This window comes from Castor canadensis, chromosome 15 (assembly GCF_047511655.1).
Source record: "Castor canadensis chromosome 15, mCasCan1.hap1v2, whole genome shotgun sequence".
NCBI lineage: Eukaryota > Metazoa > Chordata > Mammalia > Rodentia > Castoridae > Castor > Castor canadensis.
The window spans coordinates 81,128,706-81,134,705 of NC_133400.1; positions in this window are offsets into that span (position 1 = coordinate 81,128,706).

The following is a 6,000-nucleotide window of genomic DNA, read 5'->3' on the forward strand; positions in this document are numbered from 1 at the left end:
CAATATGTAACAGCTCACCCTAACAGTACAGAATGCATAATTCCCAGTCTCTGAATAAAACAAATGAGCTACCTCTGGATCACTTTGACTATTGTCCATTGTTCCAAAAGGAACAGTGGCTAAAAGTTGGCAAGAAACACAGTTCTAGACACGCAGATGTGGATGAAGTTCTTGTTGGCAGATTCCATAAGATAAAAATGACCCTGGCAGCCCCTGGGGGTCAAGATTTCCACTGGTTACATCTTTCCAGGCTAAAATTGAACAAAATGATATTTAGCAACTGCAACTAAAGGTTTACTTACAAGTATCATTTCACTACAAGCTGATATGCAGTGGTAGAATTACTTCCAAGGTTTAAGGTTCTATGTGTCCTGTATTTTTTATTGCTCTAAAACCTATCAGTATACAGCGATATTACCCATGTTTTCTCATTTTACATGAGACCAACATCTCTTCATTTATACCAAATAAACCGTAGACCCATTTTCTGCTCATTTGCAGTGACTGCTAGTTGACATTTGTTGAGAGCCGTCAAGCAAAAATTTCAATAAAATATTCAAAGGTATAAAAATAATTTCACCTTTATTTCCTTTGTGATGTCTTCAGATCCAACAAAGCATGTTAAGTCATAAGAAAAAACAGCTTCAGCGGGTGTGTACCCGTAAAGCTGTAAACATAAAGAGCTGATTAGTAGTTTTTCAACATCCCAGAATCTTCTGTCGGTAATAACTTTACTGAGATGGAGTACAGGATGGCCTCACCTCCCACATTTGCAAATGTCTTTTTACCAGAGCCACTTCTCTCTATCAGAGCCTGCCTCACTACGACTGAGGCCATTTTTCAACATCACCTGTCACCGAAATTCTAGAACATACAAGTGGCAACAAGATAGTACTAGAGTTGAGTTGGGCGAGGCTTGTTACGATTAGTAAGTAGTAGTCACAGTACTAGGTATAATTTTCCATTAGAGAAATGACATCTTTGGTATCTTCAGCACTCTCTCTGAGTCCAGTGGAGGTTGCCATGCCCAAAACAAGAATGGGTTCCACCTCTTCTCAGTTTCATCCCAGCAGCACAAACATATGTATTGACTTAGACAACATTACAACATGTGAATAAGCAAACACTCCCTGCTCTAGTGCAATGGGAAAAAGTGACTGAGAAGACAGACGTGAATGAGTAATTAGACAACTGAAGAGAGACCAAAGTACCACTGAGAGCACTGGACAGGAGGATGGGGTGTGACAAGGTCAAGGTGGGTCTTTGTGGGGAAGTGTAGATCTGAGATCGGAATGAATTGGAAAGAACTGGACAAAGAAGATGGAGGCAGTGGGGAAAGAGGAACGAGAAGGCGCTCAAGGCCTGCTGCTCAGAGAATGAAGGGGGTATTGGGACAAATTTAGAGAGAAGAGGTAAGCAAGGGTCAAGTGTAGGCCACAAAAAGGATTCTAATCCAAAGAGTGCTAAAAGTTATCAAAAGGATTTCTGGCAAGGTGCCCATGATCAGCTTTGACTCCCATCCTTCTGTCCAGCGGAGGAGCTCTTTCAATAGTCCAGGCAAGGATTTCCCTTCTGTAAGGATGCAGAAGACCAGAGTGCCACTCCTTGCCGATGACCAGAGTGCCACTCCTTGCCGATGAACAGAAGTGTGTGAGTTTATTTCTGGCTCTCTTATTCTGTCCATTGGTGGATAGGTCTGTTTTTATGTTAGTACCATTGCTCTTTTGATTACTATAACAAGTTTCTTTTTATTCTTAGCACATATTAATTATACAGAATCTTGAGTTTTACTGGGTCATTTTCATAATGCATATAACATTTTGGTCACACTCACCACACATTATCCTCCTTTAACTTTCTTCACTCTGACCCCCTTCCTCTTCTCTAATACTCCTTCTTCTACTTCATGTCATTCCTTCACCCATCCCCCGCCCCAGATCCCACAGATGAATGAAAACACACAACACTTGTCCTTTTGAGTTTGGCTTACCTTGTTTGTCATGATCTCCAGTTCAATCCATTTCTCTGCAAATGACATGGGTTTGTTCTTTATGGCTGCATAATATTCCATTGTGTATATGTACCAACTTTTCTTTATCTATTCATATATTGATGGGCACCTAGGCTGATTCCATAACTTGGCTATTGTGATTAGTGCATGATAAACATAGGTGTGCAGGTTTTTCTACTGTTCATTGACTTTGATTCCCTTGGACATATACCCAGGAATGATATAGCTGGACATACAGATGTTCTATCTTTTAGTCTTTTGAAGAACCTCCATATTGATTTCCATAGTGGTTGCACTAATATACATTCCCACCAACCGTGTATGAGTGTTTCTTTTTCCCCACATGCTCACCAGCATTTATAGTTGTTTTCTTTTTTTCTCCCCCCTGCCCCTACCCCCTCCCTTACCACCCACCCCACCTCCTCCCTCTCCCCCAACCCCCTCGATACCCAGCAGAAACTATTTTGCCCTTATTTCTAATTTTGTTGTAGAGAGAGTATAAGCAATAATAGGAAGGAACAAGGGTTTTTGCTAGTTGAGATAAGGATAGCTATACAGGGAGTTGACTCACATTAATTTCCTGTGCGTGTATGTTACTTTCTAGGTTAATTCTTTTTGATCTAACCTTTTCTCTAGTTCCTGGTTGCTTTAAGGTATCTGCTTTAGTTTCTCTGCGTTAAGGGCAACAATGCTAACTAATTTTTTAGGTGTCTTACCTATCCCTATACCTTCCTTGTGTGCTCTCGCTTTTATCTTGTGATCAAAGTTCAATCCCCTTGTTGTGTTTGCCCTTGATCTAATGTCTGCATATGAGGGAGAACATACAATTTTTGGTCTTTTGGGCCAGGCTAACCTCACTCAGAATGATGTTCTCCAATTCCATCCATTTACCAGCGAATGATAACATTTCGTTCTTCTTCATGGCTGCATAAAATTCCATTGTGTATAGATACCACATTTTCTTAATCCATTCGTCAGTGGTGGGGCATCTTGGCTGTTTCCATAACTTGGCTATTGTGAATAGTGCCACAATAAACATGGGTGTGCAGGTGCCTCTGGAGTAACCTGTGTCACAGTCTTTTGGGTATATCTCCAAGAGTGGTATTGCTGGATCAAATGGTAGATCACTGTTTAGGTTTTTAAGTAGCCTCCAATTTTTTTTCCAGAGTGGTTGTACTAGTTTACATTCCCACCAACAGTGTAAGAGGGCACCTTTTTCCCTGCATCCTCGCCAACACTTGTTTATAGTTGTTTTCTTAATGACAACCATTCTGATGAGAGTGAGAAGGAATCTTCTAGTTTTGACTTGCCTTTCCCTGATGGATAGAAATACTGAACATTTTTCATATAATTATTGGTCATGTGTACTTCTTTTGAGAACAGTCTGCTCAGTTCATTTGCTCATGTACTGACTGGATTACTAGTTCTCTTCATGTTAAAATTTTTTTCAGTTCTTTACATATTCTGTATCTTAATCCCCTATTGGATGAATAGCTGGGAAAGAGTTTCTTCCATTCTGTAGGCTATCTCTTGATTCTGGTAATTGTTTCTTTTGCTATGTAGAAGCTTTTTATTTGATGCCATCCAATTTGTCAATTCCTGCTATTATTTCCTGAGCTACTGCAGTACTATTCAGAAAATCATTGCCTATGCTTATATGTTGAAGTGTTTCCCCTATGTTTTCCTCTAGTAGTTTCAAACTTTAATTTTTCCAGTAAGGTCTTCCATTCATTGTGAGTTGATTATTGTGCAGGGTGAGAGATGGGGATCTAGTTTCAGTCTTCTGTGGATATTCAGTTTCCCAGCACCATTTGCTAAAGAGCCTGTCTTTTCTCCAACATATGTTTTTGACTCCTGTGTTGAAAATCATTTGTCTATTGCTGCATGGGCTTATTTCTGGGTCTTTAATTCCATTGGTTTACACATTTTTTATGCCAGTACCACGCTGGTTTTGTTTACGTGGATCTATAGTATAATTTGAAATCGAGTATTGTGACACCTCCAGCATTGCTGTTTCACACCATACGTGCCAAAAACGTGGAACACATGACCCATAACTGGAATGGGGGACAGTCAACCATGAGAAATAGACAAGAAATAACACATGACTGAGTTATAACTTTAAAATAGCCATTAAAAATATGCTCAAGAACATCAATGAAAACACGACATGAAAAGAGAAACTGAAAAATCCAAACAGAAATTCTAGAGATGTGTAATACAATATCTGAGATGAAAAAATATATATATTTATATACCACACAGGATTAACTATGTGTCAAAGAAGAAGTCAAATGAAACATGACATTGTGATCTGAAATAAAGTCAAACACATCAAAAATTGTAAGGCTCACTAAAGCAATAACACAGGGTCCCCCTCTGGGTGCATCACACACGTATGGTTGGAAGACTGAGGCAGGAGGATTGCTTGAGCCTAGGAGTTTGAGAACACCCTGTGTAACACAGTGAATGCCATCTCAAAAAATGTTTTAAAAAAATATTTCAGTTCTCCACAACTTGATCTCCAAATTAATTTCAATCCCAATCAGAATCCCCTAGCAAGTTATGTAGAGACCAACAAACTGATGTTACAGTTTATATGGAAAAGCAAAAGAATCAGAAAAGTCAACACACTATTGAAGAAGAACTAAGTTGGGATAGTGAAACTACCCAATTTTAAGATTTACTATAAAACTAGTAATCAAATGATCACAATATCAGTGAAAGAATAGACAAAATGATTAATGAGACAGAATAGAGAGCTCAAAAATATACCTATAAGCTAGGCGCCAGTGGCTCACACCTGTAATCCTAGCTACTCGGGAGGCAGAGATCCACAGGACCATGGTTCGAGGCCAGTGTGGGTAAACAGTTCGTGAGACCCAATCTCAAAAATAACCAACACACATGAAAAAGAAGGGATGGTGGAGTGGCTCAAGTGGTAGAGTGCCTGCTTAGCAAGCACCAGACCCTGACTTCAAACTCCAGTACTCCCAAAAGATAAAAATACAGCTATACAAATACAGAATACAGTCAACTGATCCTTGACTAAGGAGCAAAGGCAATCCAATGGAGGAAGAATGTGCTTTTCAAATAGCATTGGAACGATTGGGTATCTATCTATATCTATCTATCTGTCTATCTATCTATCTATCATCTATCTATCTGTCTATCTATCATCTATCTATCTAATCTATGCATCTACCATTTATCTATCTAGAGAGAGAGGGAGAGAAAGAAAAAAAAATAATCTAGTACAGTCATTTCACCAAAAAAGTCAGAGGCTAGGCATGGTGGCAGATATTGTAATCCCAGCACTCAGTGAGTTCAAGGCCAGACTGGGCTACATAATGAGTTCTGATCTGGCCTGAACTACACAGCAAGACCCTGTCTCAAAAATATAAAATAAATTGAAATTGTTCACAGACCTAAATGTAAATGCAGAACTACAAAACTGCTAGAAAATGATGGGGATCAAGTCTAGATGGTCTTTGTTTTGGCAATTAGTTTTTAGATCCAATGCCCAAAACATGATCTTGAATGAAAGAAACAATTGGTAAGTTTGACTTTATTAAAATTAAAAAAGGAAAATTCAAGTTTCCTTTTGCAGTAGGAAAGACACTTTAAAGAGAATGAAAGGACTCACGAAGTTGAGCCAGGAAGATCTCGAGTTGAAGGCCAGCCTGGATACACTTCAAGACCCTGTCCCATAAAACCAAAATAACAAAAAACCAAACCAAGACAACAAAGTCTCAAAAAGTTCTCAAACTCCCACCCAGATATTCTACTCTTTGATGCAGGTGCTCTTGTCAGGTATGCAGAAGACATGCACAAGGAATACATGGGGCATTGTTTACAATAGAAAAAAGAGAGAGAGAGAGAAATGAGGATAGATTGTGTGACAGTCGCACGATAAAATACTACATAATGCTAAAAAGTGGATGAAATAGAAATCCACTTATACACATGGTGACCCTCAAAAAAACTGA